Here is a 23,760-nt window from a genome sequence, read left to right as displayed (position 1 = left end):
GCAACACTCATGTCTTGGACTTAATGGAGACAAAACTGAAATAATGTATCTAGGCAATACACCCAATGAGGATCTCAAATCACCATAGCCAAACTGTCTGGGACATCCCCAGTCCTTAAGTCCAAGATAAAAAGCTTGGAGATATGGCTTGATAAGTCACTTAAATTCGACCAGCAAGCAGTGGAAGTGTCAGGTGTCTGTTATGGCATCCTTATAATGGTGCAGAAGTTTCTACGCCTTCTACCCATGGGGGCTAGGAGAACAATGGTCCAGGCCTTGGTCCTTTTGTGCTTGGACTATGACAACTCCCTGTACCTAGGAGCTCCTAAATCCACCTTAAGGAAACTTCAAGTGGTCCAGAACTTTGCCGCTTGACTGATGTTGGGCTCCCCTAGAAAGTAGTCAGCCAAGCTCTGCTTAAAGACCCTACACTGGCTGCCCATAGAGGAGAGGATTACATTTAAATCCCTCTGTATTGCCCACAAGACCCTCATTGGGAAAAGGCCCTCTCATCAACCGGTCCCTTATCACTCTATACCGTCCGAGGATACTCCTCCATTCCGCAAACCTAAGTTTAACCGTCAACGCTAAAATCCAAAGGACACACAGTGGGGGTCGTTCCTTCTCTTACAATACAGCTAGGCTGTGGAATGCCCTTCCCCTGCATCCGTGCTTAGCGACATCCCACCTCACCTTTCGGAAGCATCTTAAAACTTGTCTGTTCCAGAACACCAACTGGTGGCTACTTCTCTTTGCCTGTCTCCCTCTGCTGCTGACGCTGGGATGCCTCAGGGTTGCTATGCGCTTAAGACGTGTTAATTAATAATAATAATATTAATAATAATAATATTTTGCTGGGCCATTTCCATGCCACTTTTGGGGGGATATGTACTACAGAAGTGGTGGAGTGAGGCGTTAACCGGCATGGCTTAACGCCGTGCTCTGACCCTTCAGAAACCCATGGCTGCACCATATTCACAAGAATATGGTGCAGCCTTGCGTGTCCCCCTGTGCTGGCGCTACACTTAGCAGTGTAGTGTCAACGCAGGCACCATTGCACAGTAGTGCAAGGGTGGCTACGTGCAAAGAAATATTGTTAATGTGCAGGCAGGTCCCCCTTCCTGCACATAAACAATCCTGGAATGCCATTTTATTATTTCTATGCATGCTGCTTAATGCAACACACATGGAAGCTACAATATGTTCTTTTTTTAAAGCTTGTTTATGTGCAAGAAGGGTCACCTTCTTGAACATGAACAATCCAAGGCATTTTGCTGTTCCCATGTGTGCTGCACAAGGCATCACACATGGAAAAAGCAAAAACGAGGAGAAATAAAGCATGTCTCCTTGTTTCACCAAGTTAAGACCAGAGTTTCCCTGCTCCTACTTTTGGCATTGCCTCCTATTCACACCACCCTTGTAAATAGGGGGCATCATCAAAATCAATGGGTGTTGCGGTGGAACACTGCAGCACCCACTGCTCACCCCTTTGATGCTAAGCATATCATGAAAGGGGGCTCTATTTACAAGGAAGCGTTAAGCCACGTTAAGTGGCTTAACCCTCCATCGTAAAAGAGGGGAAACCCCTATCGCCACGGAAATGTCACTAATCTCACTCACCGGCTGCTCTCTTCGGAAGAGGCTCCTCGCGGGCTCTTCGTCGTGCTCAGCTTCTCTCGGCGCGGGTGCGGCACGGGAGAAGTCCTCCTCAGTGGGGCTCCTCGGACGTCCTCACATGCAGGTCTCCTTTGGGCAGCGCGGGGCTTTCCTCAACCACTGGAGCCCTGCCTGCCTCGGCCGCCATACTCCTTCCAACCCAGCACTCCTCCCTTACGGAGACCAGCGAGGCTCGGCGACTTCCGGTCAGCGGGCGGGACTTCCCTGAGGCCTTGCGAGGCCTCGCCTATGTCCCACAAAGATCGCCTGACTTCCGGGGTCGCGGCGGCGGCCAATAGCAGCGCGGCCCTGGGGTGGGGAGGCGGGACAGCGCCTCACGAAGGATCGGGCCGGCGGCGGTGATGCGGGGCTGAAGAGGGGTGGGCTCCCTCGAATTTAAATATAACGCGAGGTGGGCACTCGTTAGCACAATTGAAGCGCTCCCAAGCGCTAAAGGAAATTTAAAGCGCTCCCTGCACTAAAATAGCAAATAAAGCGCTTCCAGGCGCTTAGAGGGGAATGCAGCTCTCCCAGCGCTAGAGGAACCAAAGTAAAGCGCTATTAAGCGCTGGGGGACAAAATCAAGCACTCCCAGGCGCTAGAGCACAAGTAAAGGTCCATAAGTCCAGCAAAGTCCTTCAGGAGTCCAGGGGCTGGGCAGGGCCCAGGGAGGCAAGCCTTCCCTTGGGCCCAAGCAGCAGCACGCCCCTGGCTGGATTCAAGTTGGCAAACAAGAACATTTTGTAAGGGGACACAGCCCCTTTTTATACCATAAAATCCTTTGTCTAGCAGGGTGCAGGCAATGTGAGAACCAGCTACAACTGGTTATAGGGAACTCCTTTCACTGGCCAGGTTGGGGACATCAGGCGCACCACAGGGGGTGGAGCCAGCATTGTGTGAGGAAAGCCCAGCCCTATTCAGGCCCAGGTGCACCCCTCCCCTCACATCAGCATGCTAATCACTCCATTCACCACAGGGGCAGACCCACCCAGACTCTTGGAGCCAAGCTCACCAGCCAGCTTCAGCCAATCACACGCCAGACACAAATTACACAAATATGCCAACTTCTAGAAGTGGCACTTCCACACTAGACACATTCATGCCGCATATATCATTGCGCAGCATTCAATCTCACGAGTTTGCACATACCAAACTCGACCCTGCACTCCCCACATATCAGGAACTATGGGCATACATATTCCCCATTCATTCCTATGGGAGGGCAGGTCACTCTCACCACACACACAGAGAGCTCACGCACTTTACACTGTACCACAGGGAAAAAGTGCGCAGAGGCCTAAAATCACCAACACCAGGTCACAGAAACAGGCTAGGAAAAAGCAAAAAGTTTCGGGGTAAACCTGCCAAAAAGGGCCAGGCCCAACACAACCTCCTTCCAGCCAAAACGCAGGGTAGACTAATCACTCCACTGATGGGCTTCCCTGCTTTGGCGACAAAACACGGACACGGGCCTGCACAGCAGGGACACCCTCCGGTTCTACGCCATTCTGAACCCACATGGTTACCTCCAAACCAGAACTCTCTGACCCAACTAGGATACCCCACTGGTACTCCCTAGTCGTCCACAGCCAGGACCAGGCCCTAGGCCATCCAAATGTCACAGGTCCTGTCCAATCCAGAGAGTGGGGGGCAGTAACCCCTGGCACTCAATAGCCATTCTCCACTCTCCCTCTCAGTGTAGCTACAACTACCACTGAACCTTCAACCTAGGGACCATACCCTCAGGCTGACCAGAGGTCACGGGCAAGAATGCCCCACCCTACCTCTACTTCTGGGTTTCCGCACCCTCCCAGGGAAGCACCCGCCATAACACAACTCTCCCACCAGATCAGGACCTTATTCCATCACTGGTCTACCACCTGGGATCTGGATACTATTTCACTTCAGAGGTACAAAGCACACAGCACAGTCCCTCGTCAAGCAGGTGGGAGGACACAGCATACAGCAAAGTCCCTTTTCCTCTACCTTAGTAGAAACAACAAACTGCAGGTGAGCCCCAGATCACACAGCAAGGGCAGCCCCCCTCAGTCTCTTCAGCTGATGTACTTGGCAGAGATTCCTTCTTGACCTGGAAGTTTCCTAATCTCCCAACCTAGGGTCTAAACCCGCAGGTTGCACCGGGTTCAGAGGTAAGGACACCGTCCCTCTGCACCCCCTTCCAGAGTTCTGCACCCTCCCACCTTGGAGCGGTACCCCTGGAAGCCAAAACCGGTCAGGACACTGATTACAGATGCCCTTCCCTCCAGGTCAGGCTGAACCTGGCCTCCCCCCTCCTCGGGGAACAACCTCCAGAGGCCCCACAAATGGTCAAGTACTCTAGACGGTCAAATGCCCAGCGAACCAGGACTTCTGCACCCTCCACTTAGGAGCGGTACTGCCCAACACCAGGACCGCCGGAGTTCTGGTTACAGACACTCCCCGTCCTCTAGACACAGGAAGATCCTCCTCAAATGACCTGTAAGTACAGCCTAGGCCCCTGACCTGGCGCGCCCTTAGGGAACCCTCCAGGCACTAAGACAGGGATTCGGGCCAACGTGGGACACACCGTCCCACACTCACTCTGCCTCCACTGAGACAGGACGTGAGCCCCTACACCCCTACCATCCTACTGGGACCAAGCTGGGTTACACATGAACCTCTTCCCCTACACAGGATCATCAGATACACAAGCCACTACTTTTAGATTCACTCCCTAATGCCTCTGCAAGACATCTAGCACACCGCCAGACGTCCACCTTCTCATCCAGTGCCTCTGCAGGACCTCCTGCACACCACCAGAGGTACACCTCCCGGGCAAGATTCTTTTTTTACAAAAAAAACTCACACCAACTCCTCCAGTTCAACACACCACTCATCCACACACTCCCCCTAGAGACTGGTGAGACAGTTACTCACTGCCCCTGACTCTCAACCTGTACCCCTCTTACTGAGCACCAGGCACCATACTCTGGGAACTGGGAATGGGACTTCACGCACTGGACACATTTTAGCTGCCACCACTGGATCCAACCATACTTGGGAATCCAGACACACACGCTACACTCAGGGAATAACCACCCTCCTGAGCAAGCCATTTCTCCTCCACACCCCCTCTCTTCCATCTACCCACACAGTGACAGGAACAGGGATTGGGCACTGGAACCAGCAAGGAATTCCATATCTATGGGAACCTCCCCCTCTACTGGCGTCCTGCCCTGTCATTTTCTTTCATCTGCCACTCAACATAAAAGCGCAGGAACACCATTTGAAAATGACACTCTTGAGGAAAAACAAAATCATAAACAATAATCCCAAACATGTGACTATCTAGAATGAGGAGTTTTGTAATGTAGCCAGTTGTCGCTGTGGCACTGCGCATACACAAGTCCTAATCCTCACCGCTGTCCAACAATGTTAGAACTGGCTATTTCTGGTTGGCTAAGGCTTACGCCAAAGCCAGGCAGAAACCACTATTCTAGTCAGGGCAAGGGAGTCACACGCCAAGATAACCCCTGCTCACCCCCTTGGTAGCTTGGCACGAGCAGACAGGCTTATCCCGGAGGCAATATGTAAAGCATTTGCGCATGCACGCAACAGCAACAACATCCTAGGCAAACCGCAAAGGAACTCCACACAAGGTTATATAAAAATACCTTTTATATTGTCAAAACACATCAGATAGTAATCACACAATATACATTGTGCCAACTGGCACGGGCAATATTCACAAGGGATTATTTACAGGACAGGGCCACATGGGCCACTGTCAGAATCAACACTTTTAGAACTAGAAATACTGTTAGAAATAGCACTTTTGAACATATAACGAGCAGAAGTTTCACCCATGATGCATAGAACATTCAGAGGTGTAGGAAAGACACATGATGTATAAACATACATTCAGCAGTGTAAGAACAAGGCGCATGACGCATCAAAACACATTCAGAGGTGTAGCACAGGAAAACACATGATGCATAAAAACATTCAGTGGTGTAGGTAAGACACATAATGCATAAAACACATTCAGAGGTGTCACAGGCATAATGGCATATCACATTACGCATGACTCACATTTGGGCCTAAACAGAAAAAATACAGTAGGCAATCTCCTCACTAGTCTAAACACATTAGACGCTCCCCCTAAGCATAACTCACATTTAGGGGCGTGACTCACAGTGAAGTAAACTCTCACTAACATAAACCTACACAGGTAAAGTAACCTCACATTCACAGTAACATCACATTGCACAAAAATCACATTAGGCAATTACCATTATTAACATAGTAAAATCATATTGGGCAGAAATCATATACCAGCCCCCTGGCCAACTGGCCATCCAACAAGGGGACTCAAAAAGCCCTGTGTCCAGAATGTCAGGGCGCGCTGTCAATGCAGCGCCAGTCAGGGGTGTGCCACTGGAGCAAACCTAAACGTTGCAGCTGCCCACTAATTTCTGGTTAGCAGGAAACAACAACAGGGCCTAAACGTTGCAGCTGGCACTAAGTGCTGCGCAGCTGTAGAAGGCCTGGCACCTCTGTGCCAGCTCTGTCCCACACTGGGACTCTCTCTCCCAAATTGCGCCTAAACGGTGCAGCTGCCCACTACTTGCTGGGCAGCTGGGAATCAGCAAAACTGCGACAGGGCTCTCACTAGCTCTCCGAAAGAAAGACTGCGCACAAGGTTGGAGCCCACTGGCTCTAGAAATACCCATTGCGCACTTTTGGAGCCCTCTAGGCTCTGGAAGAACTGAATTGTCCGAGAGAGCCATCTGGCTCGCCAAACATAAAAAGGTATGAGCCACGGGCTCAGCACAGGCCCCTCGGCACTGCCATCCGGGGCCTCCCTGAATGTACTTTATGCTACGCCGGTCCCACGCACCAGCAGTAGCCCCTACGGAGCCCTCCCCAGCCTATCTCACTCACCGGCTGCTCTCTTCGGAAGAGGCTCCTCGCGGGCTCTTCGTCGTGCTCAGCTTCTCTCGGCACGGGTGCGGCACGGGAGAAGTCCTCCTCAGTGGGGCTCCTCGGACGTCCTCACATGCAGGTCTCCTTTGGGCAGCACGGGGCTTTCCTCAACCACTGGAGCCCTGCCTGCCTCGGCCGCCATACTCCTTCCACCCCGGCACTCCTCCCTTACGTAGACCAGCGAGGCTCGGCGACTTCCGGTCAGCGGGCGGGACTTCCCTGAGGCCTTGCGAGGCCTCGCCTATGTCCCACAAAGATCGCCTGACTTCCGAGGGCGCGGCGGCGGCCAATAGCAGCGCGGCCCTGGGGTGGGGAGGCGGGACAGCGCCTCACGAAGGATCGGGCCGGCGGCGGTGATGCGGGGCTGAAGAGGGGTGGGCTCCCTCGAATTTAAATATAACGCGAGGTGGGCACTCGTTAGCACAATTGAAGCGCTCCCAAGCGCTAAAGGAAATTTAAAGCGCTCCCTGCACTAAAATAGCAAATAAAGTGCTTCCAGGCGCTTAGAGGGGAATGCAGTGCTCCCAGCGCTAGAGGAGCCAAAGTAAAGCGCTATTAAGCGCTGGGGGCCAAAATCAAGCGCTCCCAGGTGCTAGAGCACAAGTAAAGGTCCATAAGTCCAGCAAAGTCCTTCAGGAGTCCAGGGGCTGGGCAGGGCCCGGGGAGGCAAGCCTTCCCCTGGGCCCAAGCAGCAGCACGCCCCTGGCTGGATTCAAGTTGGCAAACAAGAACATTTTGTAAGGGGACACAGCCCCTTTTAATACCATAAAATCCTTTGTCTAGCAGGGTGCAGGCAATGTGAGAACCAGCTACAACTGGTTATAGGGAACTCCTTTCACTGGCCAGGTTGGGGACATCAGACGCACCACAGGGGGTGGAGCCAGCATTGTGTGAGGAAAGCCCAGCCCTATTCAGGCCCAGGTGCACCCCTCCCCTCACATCAGCATGCTAATCACTCCATTCACCACCGGGGCAGACCCACCCAGACTCTTGGAGCAAGGCTCACCAGCCAGCTTCAGCCAATCACACGCCAGACACAAATTACACAAATATGCCAACTTCTAGAAGTGGCACTTCCACACTAGACACATTCATGCCGCATATATCATTGCGCAGCATTCAATCTCACGAGTTTGCACATACCAAACTCGACCCTGCACTCCCCACATATCAGGAACTACTATGGGCATACATATTCCCCATTCATTCCTTTGGGAGGGCAGGTCACTCTCACCACACACACACAGAGCTCACGCACTTTACACTGTACCACAGTGAAAAAGTGCGCAGATGCCTAAAATCACCAACACCAGGTCACAGAAACAGGCTAGGAAAAAGCAAAAGGTTTCGGGGTAACCTGCCAAAAACTCAAAAAGGGCCAGGTCCAACACAGGCCCAAGGCTTTTACCAGCTCTGGCTGAAGAGGTGATGGACTCATTTGAGGAGGGCATAAACCATTGACCATCTTGTAGTATTGTGCCAATCATTAGTAGTTCAGTCTTATTGGTGTAGCTTCAAAACCAGCAGGACCTCCAATCACTTATTTTTAGTAAATATTCAGAAAGATTGTCAGCGGGACCAAAAGAGAGTTGATCTAATCCAACAATTAACTCGATGTCATCCGTGTATAGCAGAGCAGAAACGATATTCAATTAGAGTTTTAAGGAGCAGGACATAGATGTTAAACAATATCGGTGATAATGAGGAACCCTGATTGACCTCAAGAAGATATTGCAAATGATAGGGGGTAGTATCACTATGTGAGAATGATCTTTAAGAAAGGAGACAAACCAAATGACCCAAGTTTGAATTCTGGTAACTTCAAGATGGGATATCTTACTGCACTTAAAAACAACAAACAATATTTAAGAAAGTAAAGCGTACAAAAACAGATCTGCACATTAATTTGGCTCATGCCATAGTTTAATGTAGATCACTAATAACCATGTTTGTAATTTCTACTGCCCAATGATATACAGAACTAACTATGTTGTTTTTTCTGTTGTTTATAAAATAGTATAGTAACTATGTTGTATTTCTACTGTCTAATGAAATACTGGAATAACCATGTTGTTGTATTTTCCACTATTCAATTACATTTATTAATGCAGTACTCTTTTATGTTGTATTTTTTACTGTTTAATGTAGGATTGGAATAAGCAATATGTTGGAATATTGTTTCTACCAATATATTGTAGTAAGTAGGTTTTTAAATTTGTAATAGTTTAATTTACCTCCTTAGTACCTTTTTCTGCATTTTCTACTGTTTAGTGTAGGCATGTGGTATTATGCTGTTGCATTTTCTACTGTTTAATGAAATAATGTACTAAGTGTATTGGTTAATTTTCTGCATTTTAATGTATTACTGTACTAAGTGTGCTGCTGTATTTTCTACTGTTTACCATAGTCGTGTGTGATATATGTAGCATATTCCACCGTTTAATGTAATAAGGTAGTATGTTGTTAGATTATTTGCAGTCTAATTTACTATTACTTACTGTGCTTTATTGTTCATCATTTAATCTAGTCATTTTGCAAGGATTTTATTGTATTTTATACAGTTTTATGTAGCACAATAGTAAGTATGTGTAGCATTTCCTACAGTTTAATGCAAAACAGTAGTATGCTGTTGTATTTTCTACAGTTTAATGTAAAACCATAGTAAGTATGTTGTGGAATTTTCTACAGTTTAAAGTAAAACAGTAGAAAGTATTTTGTGATAATTTCCACAGTTTAATGTAAAACAGTAGTAAGTATGTTGTTGTATTTTTTACAGCTCAATATTATTAATATTTGTTAGTAGGGGTGCACGGAGCACAGCTGAGCACTGTAGCTCTATCTTGTCCCATTGGGGGCCCCATCTGGTATGCTGTACAGACTCAGACACCAGAGAATATTTACAATCAGAACATTAAAATAACTCATAAGGATATACATCATTTTCCCACATATAATTAGATTCCTGTCTATCTGTGAAAACAGTGACATTACGCTTTACATGGGTAACAATTATGTGCCTTCTGAGAGATGTATTCTGTATTTAAGATAACATCATTCTGTCACATTTTGGGCGCATTGGATTCTAGGAAATACTATAAAAACTCTGCTGATATGCCATGTGCAAAGTTAGACGATCCTGTATCTAAGCCGGAGGCTCACATGCTCAATGCAATGTGCCATATTTACATTATTGTTTGTGTAACTTCGGTGTTGTTCTAGTTTTTACTGGTGGACTTGGGAAAGCGACGTTAGAGTGTTTGATATAGCTGATTATTCAAACATCAAGTTCAAGAAGACCTTTATTACTGATGTAAGGCACTTCTGCTATCACCTGAGGTGTCAGAAAGTTGTGAGCGCCTAAATGGGTCTAGGTGTCTTCTCGGTGCTATTCCTTCTCTGTGTTGTGTGTCACAGCATCCAGCACCCTTCTTGCAAACTTCAAGCTTGGAAGCAAGAGTCGTATTCCAAGGATGGAGATATCGTCATTGGGGGATCCTTTGTAGTTCACACCTCTTTCACTGCCTACGAACCAACTTTCAAGGAAGAGCCACAGCCAATATCTTGTGAGGGGTAAGAGCTGCTTGAGCCTTTGTCAGAGGTTAAAACAGTATATAGGATTCAAAGCTAGTAGATCCTGTAAGGAAGTACTTGTGAGAGTCAAAAAAGATCCATTGTGACAAAGAAACATGGTTTAAGGGATTCAAAGCTTGTATCCTGTAAAGATTTAGATATATGCTTGTGACAATCAAAAATCACACATTGTGGTGTGCTTGTGAAAGTCAAAAAGTATCCATTGTGAAAGATAGATGCGGTATATGGGATTCAAAGCTGATATTCTGTAAAAATCCAGATGTGCTTGTGAGAGTCAAAAAAGACCAGTTGAGAAAGATAAATGCAGTATAAGGGATTCAGACCTGATAGTCTGTGAGAAAATAAGATGTGCTTGTGAGTGTCAAAAAAGATCAATTGTGAAAGATATATACGTTATAAGGGATTCAAAGTTTTATGCTGAAAGGATTGAGCTGTGCTTGAGAGAATCAAACATGATCCATTGTGAAATATAAATGTAGTAGGATTTAAAGCTGATACATCCAGTAAGAACGTACTTGTGAGAGTCCAAAATGATCCTTTCTGAAAGATACATGTGGTAAATGGGATTCAAAGCTGATATCCTGTAAGGATTAAGATGTTCCTGTGAGAGTAAAAAATGACCAATCTGAAAGTTAAACCCAGTTGCCCTTATCTGTTTTTGACCTGCTCTTCTGGTTCTTCTTGGCACATTATACACACATATGGTCTTTGCGTTTCCACAAGAACAGATAATGTCTGTGGGCCCGATGTAGGTAACACTGATTTACCGATTTTTAATTACCGAATTTTACCGATTCGGTAATTGAAAATCGGTAAATCAATGTGGTGGACATGTAGGTATTTCCAGATGTGGAAATACCAATTCTGTAACATTCTGTATTTACCGATTCTGTAAATACAGAATCGGTATTTCCCATTGATTCCTATGGGCTTCAAAGCCCATAGGAATCAATGTGAAATGCCGATTCTGTATTTACAGAATCGGTAAATACCGAATTTTGCAAGGGTGCAGGGGGTGTCACTTTGACACCCCCTGGCACCCCACAAATAGGCATGTGCGCCATGTGGCACACAGACATGCCCTAAGGGCATGTCTGTCTGTCACATGGCTAGGTGTGCATGCACACATGTGCGTGCACACCTGAAATCGGTGTTTTACCACACAATAGGATTGTGTGGTAAAATACCGATTTTGTAGGGCCTTTGGGACTCAGAAGAGTCCCACCTACATCTGAGATTTACCGAATCGGTAAAGCTACCGATTCGGTATTTTACAGAATCGGTAACTTTACCGAATCGGTAAAGTTACCGATTCTGTAAAATTGTGCACCTACATGACAAATCATGTATACCGGTCGGTAACGGCCGAAAATACCGATTTTCGGCCGTTACCGACCGACCTACATCTGGCCCTGTATGCTGTATTTACAGAAAATTGCATCTTTTTCTAAAGGTGCAGTTTTCTGGAGGGGGAGGCAGCCCTATCTTCATGCGATCAGTTGGCGGATCACATATGCCTCTGCAGCAGGTTGCATAAAGCATGTGTTTGGGCATGCACCTGCTTTTGATTTAGTAGTAAAGAACTTGATTTAAGTCTTGGCATGTCTGAAATGCTGCTCATCTTTGTTAAAACTATCAATATTTTGTAGCCCATGCTCCCATTACAACAGTAGCTCAGGCAGAACCTGCACATGCAGTCTAGAATCATATTTTGTTTAATTCTCTAAGAGCTCCTATTTTCTGCAGACGCGTCTTTTTTTAAAGAATACAGAAAGTGTAATTCGAAAATATAATTGCACACTTTTTTGGAATGGGTTGTTTTTTTTCAATACTTTTATTTCACTGTTTAAACCATAATGCAATCACAACTGTATTAAGATGTTAAAACTTGAGGGCTTCATTTATGATACCCTTATGCTGCCATTGCATCACTTTTTCTGACACAAGGGCAGCGTAACAAAGCACCACAGTGTGCCATATTTAGAAAGCGACACATCGAAACATATGTCTCACTTTGTAAACCCATGCACTACCTCTTACCTGCAACAGGTATAATGTATGTAGGGTGGACATTCTGACACAGGAAAGCCACTTGACACAGTGAATCTATGAATTTTCACTGCAACACTTCTACGGCGTCAGTTCATCAAATCCCTATACCTGCTTGAAGCAGTCATCAGGGATGGTGCTGTACCTTGCACTATGTGAACTGACAAATTGCAGAAATTGCATCTGTTTTTCAGAATCACTTCAGCAATGCGCCATTTTTGTGCCTACAGATATGTCAGGATTACTGACGTGTCTGTAAATCCTTGTGACATGGAGAGCTGTACAGTAAATACAGTTCATCCAGGGTTTCGCCAGGATGGTGTTATGAAAAGTGCTGCATCGCTGGTTTCTCGCAGTGATGCAACACTTTTCATAAATGAGGCCCTGAGTTGCTGAAATGAAAGGAAACCTCGCCTGCCGACGGCTCAATTCTCAGGCTGTCAAGTTATGGTAAATCCAATTTTTCCTTTATAAGCTGCCAGTTAAAAGCATGCAAGTTCTAAACTTAGTTTTGACCATTTGTGGAAGACATTTCAGCTTCCATTACAAGGCGGTAGGGGGAAAAGGTGTGCAGAAAAGGCATAGTAAAGAACAGTGCTTTTTCCTCAGATTCTCCAAGCCTTATTTATGAGGCCTTACGAAAGGGGCCTATTCCCAGATGCATTTTGGAGTATGTAAAGCAGTACCCCTGTGAAACTCTTACATTCTCATCCATGCCTTTGTGAATTGGCCTCAAAACATCTTAAATGCGAGTAACATGTGACTATTCAGGGAATATTCATATAGAATTAGTACAAATAAAAAAAAAATGAGCCCTTTTTGCATTATTACTGATAGGGTATAAGAGGTATTCGTGCTTCACACTGGTTTGTAGAGAGTGTACACAGTGCACCTGTGGCACTACTTCCAGTGCTCATACATGGTTTAGGAAATGAATTGCATTATGTCTACAGTATTGTTTGCATCGTTTCTTCTGTTTCATCTTGAAGCAAATTCACATACTAATAATTATTCAAAGAAAATTCTATAAAAAGAAAGTTTACATTCTCATCCCATGGATGGGTTCACCACCACTTAAGCTTATCCATAAAGTGACTTCTCTCAGCAGGAACCACAGCCAAACTACAGAAAAGACTCCAGCGCATACAGAACGCCTCCGCACGACTCGTCCTGGACATCCCCCGCCACAACCACATCTCCGCCCACCTCAGAGACCTGCACTGGCTCCCCGTCAGCAAGAGGATCACGTTCAGACTCCTCACCCACGCACACAAGGCTCTCCACGACCTGGGCCCCAAGTACCTCAACAACCGCCTCACTTTCTACACGCCCACCCGACAGCTGCGATCGACCAGCCTCGCCCTTGCCACTGTACAACGCATTCGCAGAGCCACAGCCGGAGGAAGATCCTTCTCCTACTTGGCAGCCAAGACATGGAACTCCCTCCCCATCCACCTACGGCTGACCCAGGACCATCCCTCCTTCAGGAAGCAACTCAAGACCTGGCTTTTCGAGCAGTAATGGACCTCTCCCCCCCAGCGCTTTGAAACCCTTGCGGGTGAGTAGCGCGCTATATAAATTGACTGATTGAAGTACACAAAGTATGCGAAATATATGCATCTGGTTTTCCACAAGAGATTCAATACATACACCTCCCAGGTGTAAATGCAGTTTGTATTCCTTCTTCTACAGTAATTTACATATATTATTTAACCATTTTCCAGTTTATTATTATCTTCTTTGACTCAGTCTGGAACTTCATAGCTGTACTAAAGTGCTAATGAATCAGATGTGCAAAACATATACCGTTCATTGTATCTTTGCAGAAGGTTTCTTTATCTTTCATAAAAAAAGTTAATCACCTGTCTACCTCTGTATCATGTTCTTTTTGTTCAGTTTATTACTTTCAGTAATATACTAAAGTGTCAGAAGTGTGAGATACATCATTTTCTTATAGTTATAGAACTTAAAGTTCGATTCTCTGTTGATAAAATCTGTGTTGCTTCCCATTATATACAGCCATGTCTGCTGTTAATGCTTTACAAAGCTGTACAAAAGGGGGTGCATGATCTAAAAACGTTATCATTATTGGTATTACACTGACTTCTCTGAGCCTAAAACAATATCTAACGACCTCAGCGGTTGTTCTTATTTTAGCATTTTTAACCAAGGAGCATAAATATATCCTCCATATGGGCAACAGTTTAGAACAGGTACATATTCAGTGTACAAGAGATTCAACAGTAGTTCCACAAAGCTAGCAAGTTGGACTACCTTTAAATGCTGGGTTCCATTTCCCTTCAAACTCCCAAATCAATATGTAAAATAGTCTGAATCTTAAGAATTTCTTTTTTTTTATGACCAGGCAATAAAGTTTATACTAACAATATCATAAACTCTGTGCAGTATAAGTATCAAACTTGATTGTATTTGTCTGCTTGTAGCAGGTCTAGAGCCTATTCCTTGGTAGTAAGCGTATTGCATATTACGTTTTTCTGAACACCTGTACTATTTATTTTAAACTCCTGTATGTCACGCAAGTCATAAGATCCTAGTCCCATCAATGTAATATACAATTCTGTATCTCGATATTTAGATCTCCCTAACTCTTCAAATACTAGATGTATCAATGAAGATGAATCGCCTTAGCACTAATAATAATGTAATTTATACATGTCCTGTTATGCAATGATACCAAGGATTTTAGACCGAGTTCCAATCTCATAATACAATGTTGGGTTGCCTGTCATATATGTAATAATGTTGGTACACATTTCTAAAAGTTGAAGATGACCTTCTTACTCATTACTGGGGATGCATATAATAAATATGGAACTAATTTTATATGTAGTGCTTTAAGTGATGGGCTGACCACTTTTCCTCCAAACATTTTCATGAATCTTGAAATTGACTTAGTGATAACAGCTGATTTCAAGTTTCCACTAGCCAGGTGGCTTGACCAGGATAACTTATTTATTATCAAAAATCACTCCAAGGTACTCGTTTTGCTCCACTACTTTGATTAATGTTTCTCCTAATGTCCACCTTTTAGGTTTTATGGGCCGTCCAAAGGTCACAATTCTTGTTTTGGACATGTTAGCTGTCAATCCATTTACTGTATTGTAGATGTATAATTGTTTTAATTGGTGCTGTAGTCCTTTTGGTGTTAGAGACAGGATCACTAGGTCATCAGCACACGCTAGGTATGGTATTTTTATACCTCTAAATTTGGTGGCATACCCATGTCAGACTTTAGTGCCATGTCGATATAACCAATGTAGAAAGAGAATAACAACAGAGCGAAGAGACAAACTTGCCTAAGGCCATTTTCAGTACCAATTTTAGGTGAAAGCATATTGTCAAGTGTTAATTTTACCTGTAGCCATGTTTCAGAATGCAGTTTGATAATCAGATTCAGGAGATTCAGCTTGATTTCCCATGTTATAGGCTTATTCCACAGCCTTTTCCAATTTACCTCATTAAACGCTGTGAAGTAATCCACGAAACAGGCGTATTATGTTGTTTTCTGCATTCATGCTTTTTACTCTAGTAGAGCCACTGAAATGATGTTATCAATTGTTGAACACCCTTAACGAAATCCTGTTTGTGTTGTTTGTATTAAATATTGTTTCGCCTGCCCAGAGCCTTAGTTTATTTTGAAGGTATTTTGCAAACAATTTCCCTTTAAAGTCTAATCACAATATAAATCCAATATAAAATGGAGAAATCATCATACCGTATTTCCCTCACATCATATTCATTAGGAGTACTGTTTGGTCAAGTTTGAATGATGTATCACTCCTGAATTCAATGGCTCTATAAATAGTTGACCATTTGCCTCTGTTTTCTTTGCAGTGAATTGGAAATTTTCAAATCCTATGTGTTCTTCAGAACCGTTATAAGATGGTCTGGTACTTAAGGGTGATTTTTCATATTCTGGTTGTCTGTGAGCGGTCCTCAGCATGTGCGGATAATTAGATTTCTCCAGTTGCCTAATTGAAATTCCCCAGCTTGCTCAGAATTCTTTTACAGCCAATATCCTTAGAGCCACATTCTGAGATGACCATGTTGTTCTGGTAGTTTCATAGGCATTATTTATTTTATGAGCTACAATGAAGAAAAAAGCAACAAATGATTTTGAATCTAAATCTTTCAAGCCTTCAAAACAATTTAATCGCTTTAATACATTTTGCCGATGTAATATATCATGCGGACCTTCGGATTTATATATCGGTGTAAAGTCAATTATATATTTTTCTTCACTAAGTGGACATTCCTTATACAGTAACTTGTTATCTTGAATAAAGTTTCCTTTACCTGTTGTTTGAATTTCCCATCTGCTTGTCTTTTGGGTGTACATAGGACCACTAGTTTGTACACTTTCTATTCCTGAGTGGATCTTCACTTCCATATCTGTTCCAGTACTGATTGAATCTGGATCTTTGTCTACAAATTTTTTAGTTAGCACTATTATGCCGTCCATAATCTGTTTCAGTAAATCAGAATTATTGCTTGAGAATGGCACAGCTGTATCTTTATTTTGGCTGCTCGTATTAACGATGGACGGCCGTACATTTCTTGTTCCAAGCTGTACTACTTCACTGTACATTGGTTGTGGTACTGTTATTATAGTGCTAAGTTTAGTTGGTACAGTCATATTAAGTGGATTAGAGGATATATCTGTAGACTTATTTTCCACACTTATTGAAGTTTTCTGTCCCTGTTCTAATCTCTTATCTTCAGCTATTGACATTTTATCATGCTTATCCATAAGAAATGGTTCTGCTATGGTTTGCATATTTGCATCAATGCTATATATTATATCAATATTTATATCATTATATGCTTTTACTTTCTTTGTTGATTTATTAAGTATAGGGAAATGTTCTCTTCCTTCTGACAGTATAGCACTGGAGAGTGTTTGTTTGATACCATTGTTTCTTTTGAGTGTTTCTTAGTTTTTGAGTTGTCTCTGATTCAAATATGGAGCAAAGCCATCTTGATGTTCTTCAATCTGTATTTCACTACAGTTGTCTTTTATATTTAAGTAAGTAAGTTTATTATGCAGTATTAGTTAAAACCGTTGCATACTTATGATAGTAAAATTCCACTGTAATACAATGAGTAAAAAGAGTGTTTCAAAGGCCATCAAACTACTCCGTCACTTCCGCTTCCGTCAATGAGTTTTACTTCCCAGCATCCAATGTGTGTATGTGTCTTGTTTCTCTTCCTTCTATTTATAGCACATTTGACTTCATGTACTGTTGCTGCAGATCGTCCCTGTTCAGGAGACAACAGGCATATTTTCTGGGAAATAAGTCAGTTCTGTATAAAATCATCTACACACATTTAAAGTTTTTAAAATAATTGTGTTGCATATTGTTATAAATTGTTGATGCTGGAATACCCATCTTATTTCCCAAATTTAGGTAAAAAGACCCATCCAATTCCCTCAGTGTTTTGCTCTTATATTGTGCATATATCAAAATTGTGAACTTGAAGAGATCTCTACATTGAGCTAGAAGGTGTGTGGGAGATATGTAGAGCAAAAAGAGGGTGCCACAGTACAACAGAGTTCTCTGCTTGACTGTGACCAGACAGTCTAGTGAGGGACAGGTGGTGGGACATGGTGGGGTGGAGGAGTGTTAGACCTGACAGCCTCAGGGTGGTCTTCTCCCAAACGTTATGCCTTTCTCCTCCATTGTTGCTGATCTAATTTTGCTGGTCTTGAGACTCTACTCACTTTAACTCCGGTGACCAGTGATAAAGTGCTTGTGCTCTTTCCTCTAACCATGGTAGAATTGCCTTACATATATCTGGCATATTTAATTTACGTATAAGTACATTGTAAAGTAGTACTGGATGTGCTCAGGGCCTGTAAATTAAATGCTACTTCTGGGTCTGCAGTACTGATTGTGTTACCCAATTAAGTAACACTTTTAATATGACTCAGATCTGCCATTGCAGGCTGCATGTGCAGTTTCAAACACCCTGCCTTCACACAAAGGGCTGCATACTCACTGTAGCCAGTCTGGAGCCAAGATAAGGAAAGCAAGATAATTCTGAACTTCAAAGGAACATCTCTAGAAACTTTTCCCCACTTCAAAGGCACAACTGGGTAAATATATTGGACCTCAGTCACCAACTATTCAGGATACTTCTGGACCTTTGGATACTCTGCCAGGAAGAAGGACTACCACTCTGTGGGACGGCTTCTTTGAAGGACTGCTGCCATGCTGTGCTGGCCTTCTGCCCTCCTGCCTGGGTGCAAAGGGCTGGACCACCATCTGTTGAAACCAGGATCTCAAAGTGCCTCTAAGGGCTAGCAGGTTGGCCTCCTGATTAGAGCCTCAGGAACAGAAAGCTCCAACAACCTTGAATCTAGCATCTAGACTCTCTCATCTGTGAGTCTACTCTGCCAAGTGGTCCCACCCTAGTATGGACCATTGGAAGTGGGCCTAAGGTGCTCTGCCAGCCACTCTGGATCCAGCATAACTGACAGATTGCCTCTGCTGCAAGGTGCAACCCTGAGCAGAACTAACACATCGCTGCTATGTTGATCAGTTCCGTCGCAAAGACCTGCATTGCATCACCTGCATTTGCCACATCTCCATGTTAAAGAGTAAAGGGAAATTTAATAAACTCTACTATTTTGACTAATGTATTTAAACATATTAAAATGTATAAGTCAAATGTATAAGTCAAATAAAAAATAATTTAAATATGTATTATTAACCTGGGCCTAAGGAATACACTATTACAATATCATCAGTTTAAACACTTCAGGCCTTGTAACAATGTCGGTGGGACCGCCACCAATAGGCCTTCAATGGTGGTCCCACCGACATACAGCCCTTTGGTCCGACCGCTACATTATGATGCAGGCAGTGAGACTGAAACCATCGGGGGTAAAGACCGCCGCCTCTGACAGGATCTATGATTCCATTGGGGTGCTGGTCAGAATTGCATCCCTTGCATGGCAGCGGTGCCGAGGCAGGCGTTGCCATTAGGATTGTGACACCCTTTCATAGCAGTCGGATACGGACTTTGGGGACCCCAACAGGACCCGCGTCCCTTGTGGGCTACTGCAAGTGTAGTGCCCCCACTCGCATCCATGGACCAGGTGCCATGCACCAGATCTTTTCATCAGAGCATTACTCTGGTCTCACTCCATTCAACATTCTACAGATAGAAGTAACACATTTCATTAGAGGTGCTTGTGATATTGGAGTGGAAGCCGAGGTTTGGCGTGTAAATGTGTTTATTTGATGATTTTTTAAAAACTTTAAGAACCTCACAAAGTTGGTGACATTTAGTAACAAAATGTGTGCAAATTCCTGGGAAATGTAGATTATGCGGGAGAAAAACATTTCGATTGTTACATAATGTGTATGAATTATCTTAAAAAATATATATATATATTTTAGGAAGGAAACCAAACATTTACCAAATTTTTTTGTTTGGTATTTTTTTTGTTTCGGGAACTTTTCCCAAAAATCAGTTATGGAAAAGTGGCAAACTTTGCAAGTTGTGAAGTTGAGACTCTATATAATATTTCACAAATATTTTTTTTTTTTGCTCACCCTCAGTTTTGTTCTAACAATAGCTTGTCATCAGCAACTAGTAACATCCTTTAATTTTTTCACTTTAAAAAGCACTTCTAGATAGATACAAATAGCATCACTTGTTGTTTCATCATGGTACTTTAACAAATTCACATTTAGGGGTTGAGCTCAGACCTACAATTAATATTTCAATGTTCAAAGTTGAAAGAATAGTTTGAAAGGGACCTTCTACTTTGCATTTCATTTTATTTTGAATTTGCTTGATAATTTTTAAGCCATTCTTTCCTGGGCTTCTGACTTTTGATACTGCTTTTCAGCCCTCTTGAAAGGTGTTTGCAAATCCCACATGTGCAAAGTTCTTCTCAAGGTCAGATGCCTCTTGTCCAATTTTGTCTTCTCTTGCAGATGGTTGCACTGATAATGGAAAGGGGCGACCACTCGGTCCCCCCGAACGTATGGCAGAGTACCTCGATCCCCCCGGGAAGCCATTTTGGGCGGGAGGCGCGTCTCGGCTGGTATGCCCGAAGCGGCGTAGCCGGGGCGCGCTCTTTCCCGCCCTAGAGTGGGCTGGCCTAGACACTGACGCGGCTGGCCACGCCCTCGGGGCAGGCAGGGGCGGGTTTACGCCCGCCCTGAAGACGGATAAAAAGGGACGCAAGACCAGAAGACATCCTCTTGTTCCTGTGCTCTGAAGCTGCACCCCCTCGCTGCACGTGAGCTCGAGACGGAACGAAGAGCCAATTTTGAGCGTTGTAATCTTTCTTTTGTCTTACAGATACTCTGTCGGAGAAATGCCCAAGAAAGGCGGGAAGAGAATGACGACCGAACAGATGGTTCGGGTACTCATGAAGGAGATGACTGAGCTGAAGAAGCGGGTGGCGGAGAGAGACGGGGAAGGGGGGCCGGAGCGTCCGTCGGCTGGAGCAGCTCCAGGAGGAAGAGCCAAGAGGCCAAGGAGGGGACCAGCTGGGGGAGACGCCCCGGTTCCCTGTACCCCGCTCGAAGCGCCAACCCCAGTACCGGCCGAGGGGAATCCGATTCCTGTGGTGGTCACCCCGGTGTCCAAGGAGGATATGCCGCCCGAGCTGGCAGCACAACTTGCAGCGTGGTTGGGCGACAGTAGTGAGGGCGCCACGGCTGCCGAGGCCCAGGCGCTGATGAAGCAATTACGCGAGAAACGGGATGCAGCCAAGGTGTCCGCGCCGGCTGCAGTAGTCGACAAGCCACAAGGGACGATTGCGACCGCAGATGCAGCGTCCGGTGCAGGTAAGCGGCCATTGCCGATTGCGAGGGATGAGTCAGCACCCTCTCGTAGAGAAAGGTTGGGTCAACATGTGCCTTTGGCAATTAAGGAGAAGATTTGGGCGGGGGAATATGTGAACATCTTCTCGTTGCTTGTTGATCATTATGAGGTGGAGCATGTTAAGGGTCAGAAAGATCTTATGCATCCGAGTGTTTGGCGGGCAAAAATGGCCGCCTTTAAGGTAAATGAGACTATCGGCAATTGGGGCAATGCATGGGGAATTTTTACGTCGATCTTGGGGGAACGTAGGCCCGAGTTGCTTTCCGAGTTGCCGACCTATCAGTCACGAATCATGGGGTACTCGACATCACACCAGGGTAATCATTGGTTCTGCTATGATAATCTTTTTAGAAAGGCAAAAGAGCATAATAAAAGCTTAACCTGGGATTGTTATGATTCTTTGACATGGGATAAAATGAAGGAGACAGGTATGTTGAAAATGCCATTGGTAGGAAGTAATGTTGGCGAATCCTCCCGCCAATATGGGGGGACGCCCTTTCGGTCAGGTACGAGTGCCGACGATTACTCGAGACCTGCCGGCAATACAGGAAAAAGGGGGTTCTGCTTCAATTTCAACAGAGGTAAATGTACCAGGCCCCAGGGGTCGTGTAAATTTAAACATGAATGTAGTAGGTGCGGGTCGTCCCATCCTGAGTCCACGTGCAGAGCCAAAACGGGTGATAACGGGGGGAGAGGAGGCGCCAAACAGGTCTAACGTAGTCCGAGGGGCGCCTTTACATACCCCGATTGATACCTTGGCGATGATTCCCTGGCTCAGTGAATACCCGGATCGTACTTCTGCTGGGGTGCTGCGGAACGGATTTTCGTATGGTTTCCGCATCCCGGTAGGGGACTTTCAGGGTGTGGAGAAGTGTAAAAATCAACTTTCCGTCCTGCAGCATACGACCGTGGTTCAGGATAAGATCCGGAAAGAGGTTACTCGAGGTCGGGTCGCCGGCCCGTTTAGTATACCCCCGGTACAGGATTTTGTTTGTTCCCCTTTAGGGGTGGTCCCCAAGAAGGACCCAGGTGAGTTCCGACTGATTCATAATTTGTCAGCTCCACGTGGTCTTTCTGTAAACGATGCAATAGATCCGGAAGTGTGTTCGGTGCGGTACGCATCCTTCGATGAGGCCGTAGCCATTTTGAATCGCCTGGGGCCCGGGGCGCTGATGGCGAAGTCAGATATCGAGTCAGCGTTCCGGTTGCTCCCGGTACACCCAGACGACCAGCGTCTCCTAGGTTTCATGTTTCAGGGTTATTATTACATGGATAGGTGTATGCCGATGGGGTGCTCTATATCTTGTGCCTATTTCGAGAAATTCAGTAGTTTTCTACAATGGGTCTTCACAAAGAAGATGGGTTTCCAAAATGTAATGCATTACCTTGATGATTTTCTGTTCCTTGGGGCAGCCGGGGATCTCGAATGTGGCCGGGCCTTGGCCGAATTTTGTGTATTGATGAAGCAGTTTGGTGTGCCATTGGCACCAGGTAAGACGGTGGGTCCTGCGACTTGCCTCGAGTTTCTGGGGATCGAGTTAGACTCCAGAGAGGGTTGTTTTCGTTTGCCAACTGACAAAGTGTGGAAGTTCAGGGCAGCCCTGCAAGTGTGTCTAAATGGATCTAAAGTTTCGCTGCATCAATTACAGCAGTTGGTGGGACAGTTGAATTTTGCCCTGAGAGTTATACCGATGGCCCGCCCCTTTTCTCGTTCAATTGCCCAAGCTATGGTCGGCCTAAAGGAGGGCCATCATCGCACAAGACTATCGGCTGAGGTCCGCCAGGACGTGCGTATTTGGTTAGCATTCCTGGCGGACTTTAATGGTCGAGTCATCTGGAACAAACCAGCCGTGTCCTCTGAAGAGCTGGGGCTATGGACAGATTCAGCAGGTAGCATAGGTTTTGGTGCCATCTTCGGCACAAAATGGTCGGCACAAAGGTGGCCGACATGGTGGCATGACAATGGTCTGACAAGTAATATTGCTTTCCTGGAACTTTTCCCCATTTTGGTGGCCCTGAGAACCTGGCCAGAAGGGTTCAAAGATCACTCTGTGATATTTTGGTCTGACAATATGACCGTGGTCGAGTGCATCAATAGTCAGGCAGCACGATGTAAACTGATTTTAAGACTTCTCAAAGAAATTGTTTTACTGTGTATGCAACTGAATGTGCTATTCAGAGCAAAACATGTCCCAGGGGTAATGAATCAGGCGGCTGATGCACTGTCTCGTTTTCATATGCAGGCTTTCTCGGGTTTCCTTCCCTCAGCGGACCCAGAGCCGGCACCCTTTCCCGAAGCTCTCTGGTCTCTCGGTGCCCCGAACTTCGTCACCTCGTGGGAGAGAGTCTAGAACCAAGGACGAGGAAGGCATATGAAGGGGCGTTTCGGTCCTATTTAGCCTTTTTAGGGACTGATAGAGAGAGGCTTTGGGGCCATGGGGAATGGGTAGTGAATTTTCTGATGTCCTTACGTAGGGCTGGGAAATCGGTGGCTACGGCCCAGAGGCATCGTGCTGCTATTTCCTTTGTTGCCAGGGCCCATAGTATCCAGGACCCGACAGCGTCTTTCGTTGTACAGAAAGCGCTGCGTGGGTGGCAACGCCTTGAGGGTCGCAGAGTAGATGAGAGGCG

Source organism: Lissotriton vulgaris, chromosome 8 (assembly GCF_964263255.1).
Source record: "Lissotriton vulgaris chromosome 8, aLisVul1.2, whole genome shotgun sequence".
Taxonomy (NCBI): domain Eukaryota; kingdom Metazoa; phylum Chordata; class Amphibia; order Caudata; family Salamandridae; genus Lissotriton; species Lissotriton vulgaris.
Note: the sequence above shows the minus strand (reverse complement) of the source record.